The following is an 18,815-nucleotide window of genomic DNA, read 5'->3' on the forward strand; positions in this document are numbered from 1 at the left end:
GAGGTTCTGCTCAGCTGCCTGTGACCCCATGGGCTCCCAGGGGCCAAGACCAAACAGAAGGGGTGCGGAAAGAGATCTCAAGAGGAGCAAAATTCTAGAATGAAAAAGGTCTCAGGACAGACCACCTGGCATCTTTGGGGAACCTCAAGTGTCTATATGAAGCCGATGCTCAGGACAAAGGCAAGAGCCAGAGAGCTATGTACACACCTCCTTCCAGGCATCATTGAGGGCACACACATCCAGGTGCCAATGACCACCCACCCAGGGTGGGGCCACTTTGTTCCACTCACTTTCACTCCTGTCAAGGCAGGGGACGTAAAGAAGACCGAATGGAGAGGCCTCAGGGACAGAGAGAAGAGCAGGGCAGAGGCCTCAGGGACACAGGGGACAGAGAGAAAAGCAGAGGCGAAGCCTCAGGGATGAGAGGCTCACCATACTTCTTCCTTCTCACTGGACGGTCAGTCACTGAGCCCCACCCCAAAATCAATGCCTGTGGAACTGAGGCTCCCAGTGGGGAATGGTACCTGCATCTGTCCCTGAGACCCTCAGTACCACCCGCCCCTTAGGTAAATGGCCTAATGTTCTTGTCTGCAGACAGGGGAGCTAAAGCTTAGGAGTCCAGGCAAATATCTGCTGAGTGACCATGTGCTATGGACACAAATAACAGGAGGGCCCATCCCTGTCTGAAGCATGGGTCATTTTCTGGTAAACTCTGCCTCTGAGTCCTACCTGAAGAACTTTTCTTTCTGCTCATATCTGGACACCCCAGGGCTACTCTCCAGACTTAAGCAGGCAGGGAGTTACTGAGAGCCCCTGGTGCCCACCGAGGTCCACAGAAACCTGAACAAGCCCTCTGAGAGCCCTGGAGGAAGCCTTCTCTAGATAACACTTCCCCTAGAAGTACAGCTGGCCCCAGGTGTCTCTGCCCCTCCTGGGAGTTTGTCTGGGTTCCGGGAAGACCAGCTCCTCCAGGGTTGTGAAACTCCAATGGCCAAGGGACACTGAACACTGACCAAGGACCAGGTGCTTGATGGATAGCTCTCTTAATAGGCACAACTTGCCAGGCGCACCAGCCCCCTTGCACCCAGTGAGCAGGCAGAGCTGCCCAGTGTCAGAGGCCTGTCAGTGGCCAAAACCAGGACTCAGCCCTGCTCAGCCTCCACTGCAGGCCTAGGTTCCACTCAGCTGGCCCAACCCTCCTGGCAGGGACATTCTTTATTATAAGTTGCCTGAGGAGAGCACCCACCCACCTAACTCAACTAGACATACATCTCCCCAGCTCCACAGCATGTACTACATCTCTGTGGAGGCCATGGGGACTTGGTACAGGCCTCTGCCCACCCAGCTCTCAGGTGATGATGGGCCTGGATGCTGTCATGTGGCCTGGTGCTGTGAAGTAAGAGTGCAGTGTGCCCCCAGGAACTGTACCAACATGACTAGTAATGCTTGGCCATGGTGAACCACAGGGTGAAGGTGGGAGGTGAGCCTAAGGCAGGAGGCCATGAGCCAAACTTTGATCCTGTCTTCAACTTGGGCTTCATGGTCCTGGTGAAAGGGACCAGGAGCAATGGAACAAAATGTAGCATGACAGAGCCTGGTCCTCATCCAAGTTGAAGGGAAACCTTAGGACCACACAGGCCCAGGCAGCAGGTAGGGTAGAGGTGGTGATGACAGGGATGAGGATGCAGACACAGACCCTCGGTGGGGGAAGGCTCAGTTCCTGCCAGAACATACACAGCCACACCAGCAGCCCCCAGATGTCCCTTTGTCTCCTAGCATCTGTAAATTACCCAGGACAGGGAGCAGCACATTCTGGGTTTGGTCTGATTGTATTCCTGTGACATGGGAACTCTTGGGTCCACTTGCTAGCTCTCAGAGCCCCATAGAAATCCAGGAACTAGCTTCAGCCAAGGCAAGAGGGTGCCAGATGACCATGATGGGCACAAGATGTGGCCTGGCCAGGGAACCTGCTCCACTCCTCAGCCCTGCTGGCCAGACCCTCACTCTTGTGATGTCACCCACACCCAGGCTTTCCGAGGCTGCTTCTTCCTTCTCCCTCAAGACAGGGCCATCAAAAGGTGAAGAAAGGGAAAGGGACCATAGTGACTTCATGACAAATCACACACGCTCTGCTGGATGTCTTTTTACAGGGTGGTGCCCATGGGTCTCACTACATTCTTTAGGCCCCGGAATTATGAATGTCAAGAACAAATAGAAAACACATGATCCCTTGAATACCAATTCAAGAAAAACATTCAAGAAGAACCAGTTCAATCCTGTAGGTGTCATAAATGTCTGGGCCCAGCCTGGGCAACTAAGCAAGATCCTATCTCGTTCCTCACCAAAAAACAAACAAAAAAAACCCCCAAAAAATAAAAAAAAACTGAGGTGGGTATTGGGGATGCTGCTTAGTGGGAAAGCCATAAGCTCAATCCTAAGTACTAGTGGAGGAAAACATGATTCGGAAAATGGTACAGTCAAGGAGCAAATCCTCTAGAAAACTTCCAAGGGTTTATAAAGCTTCTGGCAAGATTCTGGTCAGGTACAGGTGTCAGAGGCCCAACAGGGACAGTAGTCACCATTCTACCTGGGCTATGGAGACACTCAGACCCAGACCTCAGCCTAGTGGCCTATTCCCAGAGCCCCACACCATGTGGTAGGTGCACACGCGGGGGATGGCAAAGCAAAGCTGCACAGAACCAGGCGTGCACACAGCCCTGAGCTGCAAACTGGTGCTGCGCAGAATCAGCCCACACAGTGAATTTTTAAGCTGCATTTTACAAGCAGCTGCAGGAAGCCATGTGCACGTGGAGCCTGGGCGTGCACAGCCACAGCTTTTAACCCCTGCAGTGCCATGCACACTATGCTGGCAAGAGGGACGGCACCCCCAAACCTCCTGTGCCAAGCATCCCAGCATCAGTGTGGACAGTCACCAGCCGGGAGTAATGGCTTCTGCCAGATGAGCAGCCAGGTCCTGGGAGATGGGCTGGTGTGTGTGTGTGTGTGTGTGTGTGTGTGTGTGTGAGAGAGAGAGAGAGAGAGAGAGAGAGAGAGAGAGAGAGATATGCTGGAGACGCTAGGCCAAGGTCCCATTAGTGGGCTTTGAGGTCTCTCATCCTTTCCCACTAGGCCCTCCCAGGCACACGCTGCTAAGGGCTACAGGGATAGCTGGCCTTTCTAACTGGCCTCACCTGACACACACACACAACCAACCCATGGGGACCCAGGGCCTGGGGGCCACAGCACAGGTGAGCCTAAAACTTGAAAAACCGGGTTTGAATTGGGAGGTAAGGTGTAGCTGTGCCAAAGCAAACAGCAAGCGAGCCAAGGGAAACGGTGTGGAGAGCTGTCCTCTGATGGACTGCCAGGGCTCTGAGAGTGTCAACAGTGTGACCAGCAGCAGGCGGCCCCACCCCAGAGCACTGCCTGGGAGAGCAGGGAGGGGAAGGAAGCCTCTGGCACACCCAGGGTGGTGAGTCAGGCTTAGCCCTGCCACTAGCGTTGGGCAGGACCCTGGGGGTGACATGGGGCTCAGAACACTCTGGTTGGAGCTTGGGGATGGAGGTTTCAGCTACCTGAACATTTAGGGAGTCTGGGAGCAGAGGGAGGAGAGCCCCGGGGACACGTGGGTGTCACAAGCAATGTGTCATTTGGGACAAAAGTCTAAAAACACACATGCCCCTGGGAACCACCCTTTAGCAGTACAGCAGGCTGCTGAAAGGTCAGCCACCGCTGGTGAGTCAGTCTGTGTTCCCCACCAGGCCCTATCTTTGAAGATTTCGGGTACTATGAGCAACCTTGAGCAAAGACATGTTTGGAGCTTAGGAGTGAAAAATTAGTCCACGTGGAAACTTCTCTACCCGCTACAAGGAGAGGAAGGGGCTGGGAACACAGGTCCAGCCGAGCCACAGCACTCACGTACCACACACAGACACAGTTCACAACACACAGACACATATACATATATACATAAGCATGCTCACAACATGCCTACAGCATGTCCCTGCACACAGGTACATACACACATGTATACACAAGGACACAGACACAGGCACACATGCAGTCGCAAGTGTGCACACTGCAGTTCCTGGAGTGTGGTGAAACACGAGGAACATCCACATCCAGCCAACATGGCCACACAGGACACTCGCCACCCCGTGGCAGCCTGTTGGTGCAGGAGCCCAGTATCCAGGGCGTTGACCCCTATGCCGGTGACTTGCCCCCCCAGCCCCAGCAAGGAGAAAAGGCTGGGACAGAGCCGGGTGCTTGTGGGCCAACAGGCACCTCATCACTGGCTAGACTGAATCTATTCCATCAAGTCCCAGCTCCTCTGGAATCACAGCAGGGCCCCGCGGGACCCCAGGAAAGCCTCACCCTGAAGGCAGCACCCTGCCCGGCTGCTTCTGGGTGCGCACAGCCTGACTCCCACCCTCAGTGCCAGCCGTTACTGCCCAGGGCAGCGGGTGTGGGGCTAGTTTCCTGGCTCACTGCTGGGCACCTGCCCCTAGCCACACCCGCTTCTCCATCTGGACTCGAACCTCTCTGGCACTCTGTGCGCTCACCAACATGAGCTCCAGTCCTCAGGGGGACCTGTAGACCCCTTTTGGCAGGAGAGGGACTGAGAGCTCTGTCCTAGTATCCCCTACCCGAGTCCTAGGCTGGGATACTGGGCCAGGCAGATAGCAGATCACACACCTCATGATTCAGGAGGCATAAGAGCCTCGAGGGCCAGCAGCCAGCCTGGGAAAAGGGAACCCACCTGGCTGTGCCTTATTCGGGGTGAGCATCTTGATAACTTCCGGGTCAGCATTTGGCTCCTCCCCCACGTGTCCAGCACATGTGACCTCTAGATGACCACTGAGTGTGTCCTTCCAGGAACCAGCTTTGTTGTTTAGTAATTCACTACTTAAGTTTTTTTTTTTTTTTTTTTGAGACAGGGCTGCAACACTGTATGTAGTTCAGGCTGGCCTCAAACTCACGGACCTCCTATCTCAGCCTCCGGAGTGCTGGGATAACAGATGTGCATCACCACACCCAGCTATTCACTTTATCCCCTTAAAGTGAACAACTTGAGGGCATTTAGTACATTCTCAGTATCACATAACCTCCACCTTGAAATTCTAGAACATGTTTATCATCCCCAAATACCCCCACCATCAGCAGTCACTCCCTGTCCCAGATCTCCCCGGCTCCTGGAACCAGTACACTACAGTTTATCTCTACAGATTTGCCTATTCTGGGTGTCCCATGTGAGTGGAATCATTTGGTACATGGCTTCCTTCACTGAGCCTAATGTCCACAAGGTTCACCTGTATTGTAGCTGGGTTCAGAGGTTCCTCCTTCTCCACGGCTAAACCATACTCCACTTAATGAAGAGGCCACATTGTTACCCACGCATGCTTCAGCAATATTCCAGGAACTCCCATGCTAGGGCTGTTATAAATGGAGCAGCTCTGACAGCTCACTCAGAAGTTTTACTTTGTATTCCTGAACACTACCTGTGCATCATCAGTCTCCCTGATACACTTTCTTGAAGATCTCTCACCTGCTCAGAAACAAAAAAGTCCATGAGCAGGTAGACTGGGAAGCAGATGGGCCGGCTGCATAGGTCCACCTGGGGAGGCTGAAGCCTCACTCCCAGGGTTCCTGAAGGAAGAATCCAGGCTCCCACGTGTCTGCCCTCCACTCCAGCACAGCTGGCTTCTCTCCCTGCCCTGGGCTAGTCTCAGTCCACTGAGGAGATAAAGGAGGAACATGGTAAATTAAGCCGCAGCTGCTAGCGGTCGATTCTCCAGGGAGGCTCCGCCTCCCCAGCAGGTTCAGGGACTCGGTACAGCGACTTGTCCAGGTCAGAGTCTCCTCTCCAGACAGGCAGGAGGGTGGGTGGGCAGTTTAGATACACTCCTGGGGCCTCCATCCTGGCCAGCCCCTGCCCTGGCATGAGCTGGCTTCAACTGGTTCTTGGGATCCTCACAAAGTAGATCCCCAGGGCTCTGTCATGGTGTTTTCTCTTCCTTATTCATTTTATTTCACTGCTACTAAAAAAATAATTGTTAACCCTCCAATATATATACAAGCTGGGTAGAGTGACACATGCCTATCATCTTAGTTACTGTGAGGCTGAGGCAGGAGGATTGTTTGAACAGAGGTGGAGGTTCCCAAGGTTCCCACACAGCCCAGGACCAGTCAAGGGAAGGACTGGACAGCCTAGGGGCTCAATGCACCCACTGAGAGAGGCACGGAGGACGAGAACAGCACATGCTCCCATTCAGTCACTGTGAGCCCAACACAGGGAGAAAGCATAAGGAAGTAGAGGACGTGTGGGCCCAGGGGCCTGGAGATGCAGTCAGAATTTACAAAGCAGCAAGGCTAAAGGTAAGTGAGGGACAGCGAGGAGAGCCTGGCACCAGGGACACAGGTGAGGAAATGCTCGGCACACACCCAGGCAAGACCAAGCTCAAGGAAGGTCCTCAGGGACAAGTGTTCAGTGACATCTCCCATGAGGGCCTTGAGGTGAGGACTGCAGGACAGGCAGGTACCGCGGTGCCCCAGCTGAGCCATGGAACAGACAGGAAGAGGAGGAGCGCCCATCCCTGGCTGTGTTCGCTATTTTGGAACACTTTTTGATGGTAATCAGGGATGGAACCCCAGCCTGGTGCACGCTTGGCAAGCGCTGTACATCGCCAGCCCTCTGCATGTTTTAAAACTTCCAGAAGAACACAGTGGAGTGAGAAGCTACCCAAAGAGGCAAATCTTGGGTGTCTTCAAGTGGCTCTACCCAAGGTCAAGGACTCAAGGCCACACTGGTGACATCTGACAGGGCTCAGCTGGTATACTCAGACCACACTGCAAAGGCCACTGAGACTGGAAAGAGAGTGGAAGGTGGCAATCAGAGACGACACAGGGAGGGAGCAAACCCAGCCTCAGGCTCCAAGGATCTGGCTAGCCTGTGCTGCAGAGGTAGGGAACAGCAGGACAGCAATAAGACTTCCCTGCTCCTCCCAGCCCCACCCCAGTACAGTGAAGGGTTCGCCTCCCGCTGGAGCCAACACACACCAGGAGTCTCTGGTGATCCACTGCTGCTGGAAACACACCAGGACTGCCCAGGAATGCCCTGGGTAAACAGCAAGAAATCACCAGAGATCAAAATGGCATGTGTTACAGCTTTGCTGCGCCCATCTTCCTTGTGGCTTAGAACATGTTCTCCCCAGCCTGACCTCTCAAACCTATGGGCATGTTGCAAGAATAGCACGGCAAGTACCATTCACCTCCTCCATGGCTCCCCTGGATGCCGGTGCTGCGCTACATCTGCCTGGCTCACTCTTAATACACGTGTGCGCACACAAGCTGCTCTCACACTGGTGTGCACACAGGCATGCACAGAAGTGCACACACAAATGTGCACATGTAGATTTTCTGAGCCAACTGAGATCCAGATGCAGACCATGGGACAGTCCCCCCATCACCTCAGCTGTGTCCAACAGCAAGGACTTCTTGCTACATCACTATACTATTTGATGTGCAGCAAGGTGGCCACGACACATATCCTCCTCTAACGCTCAGGACACACCACTGTCCCCAAATGGCCCCTGCTGCCGTCACACTCACACTCACTCAGATGCACATCCCCTCAGTCTCTCTCTCTCAACAACTGGTGCTCCATTTACTCAGGCTGCTCCATAAACGTCTGAAACAAATACAAACACATCTGACTGCTTAAGTGTGGGTTGGAAGGAATTAGCTAACTTCCAGCACACGGGGATGCTTACCTTTGCTCCCACACTGGGAGGTTTTGGTCTCTCTAATCTAGGAACATCCCCTTGTATCATGTTTTTCACAACAGTGGCATTTTAAAATGTTCAGGCGTTTTTCTCTTTCCCCGGAAAATACAACATGTTCTTATAATCCTCAGATGACAAGAAGCTGAGAGGGAGTGTGAATCTGGGAGACTGTGAAGAAGGCGGGGAGGGAAGTGGAGAGTGGGCTGGGGCGCAGCCCCTTGCAAATCCCTCAAGGAGATCTGTGCAGCTTCCGGCCTTCATCTGTAAAGGCAGGGGTGGGCCAGACCCCACACAAGGCCCTCCAGGGAAAAGTGAGACTCCTGACCCTAAACAGAGCCAGGAAGGCATTTCATATGGATTGGAGTCAATTCTCTAAGTTTAAAAGAGAAATCATTTCCACCAATATAGCACAGATTTGTGAAGGCTGCCAGGGGTTGAGATGATTCCATGGTGAAGCTTGGTCCCAGCCGGGGTTGCACTGGCTGCCAGGCCCCAGGGCTGGGTATACTCCCTGGAAGGCCAAGGCCCTGGGCCAGGGAAGCAACCCCTCAACAACTTAAGACAAGGAAACTGTTGCCTAACCCCAGTGTTTCTGGTTTCTCCACTGTTACTTGGATTAAGTAGGTCGCTGGAATTTTCACCAGTTGGGCTGCCTTTTAGACACTGATCCTGTTGACCCAAGGTGATCACCATGTTGGGACCCAAGCCCAGGGCTTTCAGCAAGTCCTGGAACTCCTGCTGTAAGAGCTGCACAGTTTGGCTGCCCTGGATTGGGATAGGATGTGCATCATGGGGAGGGTAAGCCCAGTACCACACACAATGGACAATCCAGGAAGCAGTATGTTCAGAACCCACTGCCACCACATAGGACCACTCCCCCAGCAGCAGGGGCCTCTGCCCTCCATTTGTCTGCCAACTGAGGATGTTCCCACCCACAGAGAGTGATACACTGCAGGGTCTTTGGGGAAGAGCTGCAGGACTGGACCCCACAAATAGCAACAGAGGACACCCACATCCTCAAAGCTAAATGGACACTACCTGGTGCCTAGGAGCAAGTCAATGTGAAGACGGGGATCTGGCAGAGGACAGGGACTGGATGCTTGCCTTGATCACAAAGCACAGCTCTGCCTCAACCCTATGCCTCTCCTTGGACAGCCTCCTATATGCAAGAAGGGTGCATGACCCAGGCAGAGGAAACAGGCAAAGGGGAGTAAGAACCCCCAACCCCCTCACAAGCATGCCCTACACATGGCCACCTTCTCTTCTGGCTCCGCCAGGAACCTGACCCAGGAGGATGCATGGTGGGGTAGGGCAGACACTGCCCTTTGTCAAGGTTCAGCTAGTGCCAAGGGCAGATGGAAACTCGGGCCTCAAAGCAGCAGAGACTTTGGCTGGACCTGGAGAGGCACTCACGTGGCCTCTCTGGGGTCAGGCTGGTCCAGGGCTACTGTGCACATCTTGGAGGAGCCTCCAAGGGTCCTGGAGAATGTAGGAATTGAGGGATGGGGATGGGGCTGGGGCCAGAGCCAAGGCCTGTGGCCTGCGCTGGCCCCTGCCTCTTCAACTCTGCCCTAGTCCCCCAGGCTGGGAGAAGAGCATCTCACCCTAGAAGGGGCATGTGGGGAGTTGGCTGACTCTCCCCAAGGTTCTGTAACCAGGAGCCAGCAGGACCACAGCAGCTGGGGATGTGCCCACATGCTGTGGGAACCTGCCCTGGCTCAGCACCCGAGGAGCAGCCTGGAAGGAGGACAGGACTGGCCCAGCCATGACTCGGAGGCCCCAACATGGGCATGAGCATGTGCCAGTATGGAGGAGATGGCTCTCTACCACCCGCCTCACAGGTCCTCAGACAGCAGAACATGATGGAAGGACTCCCAGCCCCAGATGGAGCTGCAGGGTACAGAGAGGAGATTCCTGACCCTTCAGGTGTCTTGACCTAGAGCGCTGGGCCTCTAATGCTGGGTGAACTCCCCAGAGCAGGGCAAGGAGGCTGGTGGGCAGGGCGCCTGTACCTTGGAGTTCACCAATGGACTGCTTCCTGGGGCATTCCATCATTTTGGGAGATACCAGCACTACAACACTCTCTCTGCTGGTGACAGAGGGGCCTCTGAGCCAAAGGGTCAGCTGCTCAAACTTGGCTGTGAGCACTCATCACCTTCTGGAGCCTTCTGAAGCAAATATCCATAATGCTCAATTATTCTGGTGGCTTCCCGAGCGGTAAAGCACCTCAGAGAACTAATTAGCATATGCCTGAACAAGGCACAAATAAGGAGTTCTCATTAGGCAAAGACAGACAGCTGAGGGGGCTGCGGGTTCATGCTGCTAGAGCCACAGAGAGGGGTCTGGAGCTGAGACAGGGCAGAGGGACCCCATCCTGAGGCCACCAGCCCTGCTCTCCCTGGGCCTCCAGTGCTTCCTCCTTGGGAGAAGTGGGCTCTTCTACCTACAGAAAGGCAGGAGTGGAACGTGGCTTAGGGAAACCAACAGAAAATCAATGGCTAGGTTGCCATGGTGATGACAGCAGACAGCAATGCTTATGGTCATGTTGTTCTGAAACAAAACAAGTCCAAAGAGCCACCTGGATGTCAATGTTGTGTCAACAATCAGACCTTGGGACTCCTTGGGGCTCTGAAGCAGGGAGGGAGAGTGGCAAGGCTCCTCTCCTCCACTGTCCACCCCAGCGTCCTGAGCCACGGCCACCTCGCCCACCCTGCTCTGAGCTTAGGTCCAAGGACCACTGTCCCCTGGGTGTCTGCTCCCAATTCAGAATCGCAGGACAGACTTAGGTGGTTGCAGCCCACAGACTCATCCATCCCAGGGTGGCAGGACATGCTTCCGGCTGCGGCGTCTGTGGGGTGGCCAGGGTGGGCTGCTGCCGAGGGCCCAGCCATGCACAGCAGTGCAGACAGGACTCTGGGACTGAGCTGATCTGATTCCTCCCGCAGTATGAACCAGGCCCATCTGGGCCTCTCCCTGCCTAGCACCTCAGGACACTCATTCCCAGTAATCCTCACGGCCCCCTCAGTCCATCTGTCTTCTCTTCCGACATCTGCAAGAACTAGATGCAAGATCTAAAGGGTCAGAGGGGCTCTTCCACATCCCCACTTCCTCTCCTGACCAATCTCACCTGGAGAAGTAGACCTGACACCCCACGTGGGGGGCCGGCTGGATGCCCTCAGCGTGGGTGGGCAGCCCCATCGAGGCTTAGATTAGCCTCACTGCATTCTTCCTGGGAAAATTTGCCTCTTGCCAGAACACTGCTTCTCAGGCCCCTGCATGTGCTCTCCCTGAGGGGTGGAGAAGGGAGGCGGACTGATGTCACCTAGGAATGTGAGGCCATGCTCAGGACAGTAAATGGCAATGGAGCGATTAATCATAGGGCAGAGCCAGCCGCCATGGACAGGTACCCAGTGCCAGCTCTTCTGCCAAGGTCCAGGCAGGGTGACCTGTATATCCTACAGAGAAGAGGCTGCTGCACAGGCTGAAGATGCCAAACTTCTGCGGAATATCCCAGAATATGACCTGGCATCCCAGCTAGCCTCAGGATGGACAAAAGTGCCACTGTCGGGAGCAGATGGGCACTCTATGTCCTACAGGACCACTGCCCCATGGAAGGACCCCTAGCCTCTCTGACCACCAGTGTCTGACCACCTCTGTCACCCTTCCAGCCACCACCACTGTCCCCTGGCACTCCAGAGATGGTGTCACACTGCTGGTGGGTACTTGGACTGGGGACTGTCTGTGCCTGTATACAGTCTGGCTGGTTAAATCTCCGCCCAGGAGACAGCCCAGGCAACGGGACCACCTGTATGTGACCCTGCTAACGATTACTGAGTGCTTCTACTTTGATAATGTTTCCCCCTCCCCAGAGTCCCACAGTGCTGGGATTACAGGTGTACACCACCATCCCCAGCCAGCTGGGTACTCTTGCCTCCTCTGCCCTCACCTGGGAGCTAGCACTGCCACCAAGACGCAGCAGGCCAAGTCAGGAGCACCTCAGCTGGGGGACAGATAGCCGGCTGTAACCTCGGGGGTCCCTAGGAGCCTGCAGAGCGCTCTTGTGTGTGGACAGGCTGACTGTCCTGAGGCAGGTGGCCAAGGCCTCAGATTTTGGTGCTAATGCCCAGTGAGCCTCCCAGAGTCTTTGTGTGACTTTGGAGGAAGAAAGCTTAAAGGGCTTTGTGCCTCCTGCCTTGGTCACAACACCAGGACACAGGACAGGACAGGACAGGACAGCACAGCACAGGACAGCACAGGACAGGACAGGACAGGACTGACCTTCCTCTTAGAACAAGAGCAGAGCTAGCAGAGGCACAAGCCATTCTCCAAGGCACCATGCTCTGCTCCAGTTCTGCCTTCCTTGTCGCTGGGCAATGCCTTTCACCTCCAGGGAATGGGTTCGGAAGGAATTGGGCTGTTGGTGCCTCCTTTTTTGCCACTGATCAGAATCCACTGGTCACTGGCATGAAGGCACCACAGTCACCAGCCCTGGTACTGCTGCTGTATTGATATTCCTGCCACAGAGCAGACCCGACGCTGGGAAACATGAACACACACGGTGCTACCTCCTGCTATCACTGAGCCACGTCCTGGGCCACAGCAAATCCAATTAAGGTGGTTATTAATCTCTCCTGACAGAGGCTCCCAGGCCTCACAAAGCTTTCAGCAGGGTGGCCAGAGTTGGAGGCCCATCCCCCACAGGAGCCCAGGTCACCTAATCCCTGGGCATCACCGGCACCCCAGCCTCTGGGGCACACTGCACTGCAATCAGCCAGGCCAGGTTTGGAGCATTCTTGCTCAGAAGGGGTGTCTACCGGGGCTAGGTGTGGTCGCCCCCTCTCCCTTCCTCTCCCCTTCACTTTCCCTTTTGTTGCCAGGCAGCGGTTGTCACGGAGGCCAGGGATCAGCCAGGACCTGGTGTCAGGCCCTCAGGGATGTGACACTGACATGGCCCCTGCTGGGTGGATCTAATTAAGGCTCTGAAGGTGTCTGTCGGGAGGATTAACAGTCTCCAAGGCAGGTCCCCAAAGCAAGTCCCCACTGTTAGGGTCTGACAGCAGGAGGAACATCCAAGAGCCAGCTGTCACAAACCACTGGGGAGGCCCGAGATGCAGCTAGGGACACTCAGGACGCCAACCCAAGAAGTGGACATGGCCAGAGAGTCCCCCCGGCCTCCCCAAGAACACAGGAGTCCAACCACAGTGCAGCATGGAGGAAGCAGCAGCTCTGAACCACCTTGGCTGACCTGAGCCACTGGGAGGACAGCCTTGAGGGTCCCTGAGGTCACAGCTAAAGGGCATTCCCTCCTGCCTAGCCCCCAACATTCCAGAGACACCACATGCAGAGACGGGCCATCCTCAGCCTCTGAGATGGGAGGCTGGCATGGGAAAAAACTGAGGCTCGACTCACAGCCTAGGACGGGCACCCAGTTGGGCAGCCAGAACATTGCCTCTGTACCTCTCTCCGAGCCAGAAGTGGACAGCAGCCAAAACCTGCGGGAGCTGTCCAGGCCACATCTCAATTCAGTGACTCAGTGACCGAAGGAGAGCCCAGTTTCAGGCAGAGTGGCAGCCACCTGCCTGAAAGCATCCGCGTTCCTTGAGACACAGAGCTCCTGCTCCCTCCAGGTTGCCCAGGAGTGCCAAGCAGAAGGCAAGGCCTTGGCCCAGGGCACCCGGCAAGTACACACATGCCCTCTGATCGCAACCAAGTGTGCTGCAGGTGCCGGCAGGTACAAAGCAGCCCTTCAAAGGCCAGAAGCACAGCAGAGGCCTCCAGAGACGGGCCACTTAACAGAACAGCCTGTGGGGGGCCAGGGCCTGGCACAACCACACTGTGCAAATGGGAAGTTCACTCATGATGAGGCCTAGGACAGAAATGGGGCCCAAGGGAACCCCATCCTCTTGGGACAGGTTGCTCCCTGCTCTTGCAGGGGTGGCTCCACTGCACACCTGCCCAGGTGTGTGAGCTGCAGCAGGAGCATCGAGACTCGGTTTCCCACTCTGTCCGTCTTCCCTCAGATGACTTAGGGCCAGCCCAGTGCTGTCACCCAGGCACCTGGGGAAGAGTTTCAGGGCCCAGGAGGCTGGTGGCTGCTCAGGAGCTGGGATGTGCTCAGCACGCAGCCTCCCAAGGAGATGTATGGGAACAACAAACAGTGAGGCAGACCAGAACACAGTCCTCCGCCCACACCAAGAACCACAACAGCACCCACAGTGGACCCCAAGGCCCCCCAGCAAGGCCAGCTGCCTGCCCACCCTCTGCCCTGCAGCCTCCATACTGGCCCCTCCAGTGCCAGACGTCTTGGTGGGCAGGGGACAGAGGGAGGAACAGCAGGCACAGAAGCTGCTGTTACAGAGAACCGCAATCTATGAGTCTATTGGCTGAGGAATGTGAGCCCCGGCAGGGACCTGGGACCAGTGCACACAGCACAACTTCTGCCACCACATGCAACCCGCCCTCCTCAGGTCACCACTCAGGCCCCTGAGCTGCTGTTCATCAGCCCAGGCACCACAACCCCCCGGGAAAGTAGGGTTCTCCCCAAGGGCACACAGAGCAAAGTGAGAGCCGCAATTCACCTCTGCACCCCACTTGCCCTGGCTGGAGCTGGCACTGAGGAAGCCTCAACAGACACGAGGCTGGGGAGGGGGACTGGAGACAACCAGCAGACGGCGTGTGGGTGGCTGCTGGCTGTGGGATGAGAAGCGCTGCGCGAAGATGCTGGAATTCGGCGCCGCCCTCACTCCCTGACTAAGCAGCCTGCTGTATCAAAGCGGAGCCCTGAGAGTCAACTGCAGAGACTTTCTCACTGCAGGGGAGAAGACACTTCACTGAGGATCAGAGGACTCAGCTGAGCACTTGCGAGAGCGCTGGCCGAGGCCACCTCCCCGCTGTGAGGCTGGGGTGGCAGCGTGGAGGGACCAAGTGGACCAAAGGCAGACGCTGCCTGGCGCTCCTCACTTAGAGGGGAAGGGAACGAATGGGCAGTGAGGCCCATCTGAAGCAGAAGTGACTCCCTAGGTAACGCTGCACGGCTGGGTCTTCATCCAGCCTCCGAGAGGCGCTCTCCACCGACACCCTGAGGCCAGCCTTCAGCTTCTGGGGAAAATGGAGCTTGAGAGTCAAAAGGAAATGGGGTCCATGGGAGAGGCAGACGCTTCAGCCATCGTCACTAAGCGAAGGGCAGCATGGCAAAGCCTGAGCCGTCCTAGTGTGACTATCGGCCCAGTGGATAGGGCAGGAGCCACAGCAATCTTCTTCCTGCCTGTGTGGATGGGACAGGGATCAGGTGGAGAAGGGAGCAAAGCAGCTCAGCCGGTCAGCTCTCCTGCTTGCCAGCAACACCGAGGGGCCCAGGAAGGAGATCTGCCGGGAGAGGGTGGACTGAAGTCCTGCTTTCCAGACATCAAGGTTAAATCACCAAAGCCAGGCACAGTGGCGGACATGTGTAGTCCCAGGACTCAGGAGGCTGAGGCAGGATGGTATCAGGAGCTAGGAATTCAAAACCAACTCAAGATTAAATCACTGAGAACAACTGAGGGTCCAATTGAGCGCTGGTCTGGGCAGAGTGCCCCTCACCCCTCCCAAACCTGGGTTCCACTCCAAGGGGAAGCTCTGGCTCAACCCCAAGACAGCAGAGACACAACATTTCACCCCTCCCAAACTGGAGCAATAGGGACAAACTTCAGAGAAAGTAATCAGAAATGAGGAATGCTGTAGGGCAGGAAGAAGATGAGAAAACCAAGCTCAGTATCAAACAAAAATAGATAAAACTTAGACTAATTGGCCCAAAGATCTCCTTACAGTAATAAGGTCCAGTTTAACAAGAATATATCACTGGTTTGGTGTATGCCTATAACAGATGATGTATGCCTGTAATTCCAGCACTCTGGGAGGCTGAGGCAGGAAAATCACAAGTTTGAGTCCATGCTGGGCAACTCGGCCAGACCCTTTCTTTAAAAAAAAAGAAAGGTGGGGGTGTTGGGGATATAGTTCAGTGTGAAAGTTCTGGGTTAAATTTTTAAAAAGAAAAAGCTTTTAGGGAGAGAAAACCAAGACAACTCACATTTAAAAAAAAAAATTCAGCATTGAAGGGCACTGAACATTACAACACCAGGAAGTTAGATGATGATGAAGTATTATCTTCAAACTCCAAGTGAAAATCACTTCCTGCCTGGAATCCTACACCAGCCAACCCACCAGAAACAGGTAGGAAAACATCTGCAGACACCTATGTCTCAAGAACTGTTCCTGTCAGGGGCTGTCACAATACCTGACACGAAATTATACTATAAAGCTACTGTGATAAAAACAGTGTGGTATAGGCAAAAAACAGACCCAAAGATCAAAGGAATAGATTAGAAGATGCAGAAACAAATCCAGACATACTCAGCCACCTTTTCTTTGACAAAGGTGCCCAATACATTCCCTGGAAGAAAGATAGCTTCTTTAATAAATCGTGTGGGAAAAACTGGCTCTGCACATGCTGAAAAGTAAAATTGGACACATATCTTTCACCGTGCACTAAATTTGAAATGGATCAAAGATCTAACTTTTTTTGTTTTTTTGAGACAGGGTCTTCCTATGTAGTTCAGGCTGGCCTTGAGCTCACTTTGTAGCCCAGGCTGGCCTCAAACTCACAATCCTCCTGCCTCAGCCTCCCGATTGCTGGGATTATAGGCATGTGTCACCACACTTGGCCAAAGATCTAAATATTAAAACAAACATTAAATCTGTTGGAAGATAGAATAGGTAAAACTCTTGAGGACATTGGTGTAGGCAAAGACTTTATGAATAAAACCCAAGTCACACAGGAACTATCAAAGAATTAACAGATGGGATCTCATCTTATTAAAAATTTTTTGCATAGCAAGAAAAACCACCAACAAGTGAAGAGACAACCACTATGTGGGGAAAAATGTTTGCTAGTTGTTCCTCAGACAAAGGATTACTATCAAGAACATACTGGGTTAGGGATACAGCCTGGTGACACATGGGCTTGCCTGGCAAGCACAAGGTCCTGAGTTTGATTCCTGATGCCAAAATTAAAAAACAAACAAACAAACATATAAAGAACTCAAAACACTCAGACCTCCCAAATTTAAAGTCTCAATCCAAAAATGGGCATCTGAGATGAATACACACTTCTCAGATGAAGAAATACAAATGGCAAATAAATATATGAAAAAGTGTTCAACATCACTGGTTATTCAAGAGATGCAAGTTAAAACAATGCTGGGGGAAAAAAAAAAAAAAAACAACAATGCCGAGATTCAATCTCACTCCAGAAAAAGTGGCTATTACCAAGAAATCAACCAATACTAAATGTTGGATGGGCTGTGGGGAAAAACGAACCCTTTCCACTGTTGGTGGGAGTGTAGACTGGTGCAACCACTGTGGAAATCAGTGTGGAGATTCCTAAAAAAACTAGGATTGGAGGTCCCATTTGACCCAGCTATTCCCTTGCTGAGTATCTTCCCAGAAGCTATATATGTGTACCCATGTTTATAGCGGCACAATTTGTAATAGCTAGACTTGGAAACAACTCAAATGCCCATCAACTGAGGAATGGATAAAAAAGATGTGGTCTTCTTATACAATAGAGTACTACTCAGCCATAAAGAAGGATAAACTGGACACTTCTATAGGCAAATGGATGTAACTTGAGACCATATTTATAAGTGAAATAAACCAAACACACATGTGTAAACACTGTATTGTCTCCCAGTGTGAGAAGCTGAAAGAGTAAATAAAATCCAAAATGTACAACAGATACTATAAAATGGGAAGAAATTGTTCAAAAGAAAAGAGAAACTGGGATGGGGGAAGGGAGAAAAGAAGGGAAAAGCAAAAATGTATGTACACACACGTACAGAATAGTTAAGATAGTTACACTACCAATTTCTCTTAGTTCATTAAAAGGAAAAGCTGGGCATGGTAGTGCATGCCTGTAATCCCAGCACTCGGGAGGCTGAGGCAGGGGGATCTTTGCAAGTTCAAGACCAGCCTGAGCTACAAAGTGAGCTCAAGTTCAGCCTGAAATGCATGGCGAGACCCTGTCTCAAAAAGACCAAAAAAAAGGGAAAGGTTTGTGCTAATACTGTTTGGACAATTAAATGCCTATATCTTGTACTCTGAGTAACTAATTTAAAGATAGCAATATGCAATGTATTAGCCATTGTTAATCTATTGTTTTGAAGGTTTTTCCTCTTTAAAACAGTAACAACAAAAACCAGTTCCTTCTCCCCTCTTTCAGGAACCTTAAAGAAACATGAGACGATTATCCTAATGAAGGAGAATGGAAAAGACGCGGTACACGGAGAGCAGGGCTGGCGCCCTAGGAGACCCCTGGGGTCCAAGAAGGTGGCCCTGTGCACAGCAGGGAGCCAGAGGACCAGGGCTGGTCACGGGGCTTCCAAGAAGGCCCAGAAGAGGAAACAAGCAGATGGACCCAGACTGCAGATGGCAAAAATGAGTCCAAGAGTGAGGTCTGCGGGTTTGGAAACAAATCAACACAGAAAATGAAGCAAATGCGAGTGTGAGTCTGTTACTAATGCTACAGGAGACAAACTTACTGTTATCAAAATCACGATCAGAGTCATAACAAAAATCTACATCAGAAAAAAAACCCCAACCAATTGGACTTTAAAGCTGAACATTTTTGCTCTTTTTTTTTTGGTATCGGGAATTGAACTCAGGACCTTGCGCTTGCCAGGAAGGCACTTGTACCACTGAGCTACATTCCTAGCCCTCATTTTTGCTCTTCTAAAAACTGGTGGGCTATGGGAGCGTGAACCAGTGGCAGAGGCTTGCCTAACAGTGCCAGGCTCTGGGTTCTAGTCCCAGCACCAAAAAGAAAAAAATCTTGTTACAAAATGAAAGGCTGATCAGCTCCAGAGAAAATACCTGCAAAATACGCATCTGACCCGGGGCTTGTATCTGGGTATCTTATATATGGAGAACTTCTAAGTCGGAAAGACAGAAACCCAAATAAAGGGTAGAGATTTGAAATGACAATTCATTAAAGATAAACAA

The 18,815-nt window shown here is 52.9% G+C and overlaps 1 protein-coding gene across 5 annotated transcripts in view; it reads right to left on the reverse strand.

The window, feature by feature from the left end:
- Window positions 1–18,815, reverse strand: part of Baiap2 (BAI1-associated protein 2) — a 68,163-nt gene that overhangs the window by 25,762 nt on the left and 23,586 nt on the right. The window lies entirely within an intron of this gene.

This window comes from Chinchilla lanigera, unplaced genomic scaffold (assembly GCF_000276665.1).
Source record: "Chinchilla lanigera isolate Chin_1 unplaced genomic scaffold, ChiLan1.0 scaffold00105, whole genome shotgun sequence".
In the NCBI taxonomy this organism is placed as follows: domain Eukaryota; kingdom Metazoa; phylum Chordata; class Mammalia; order Rodentia; family Chinchillidae; genus Chinchilla; species Chinchilla lanigera.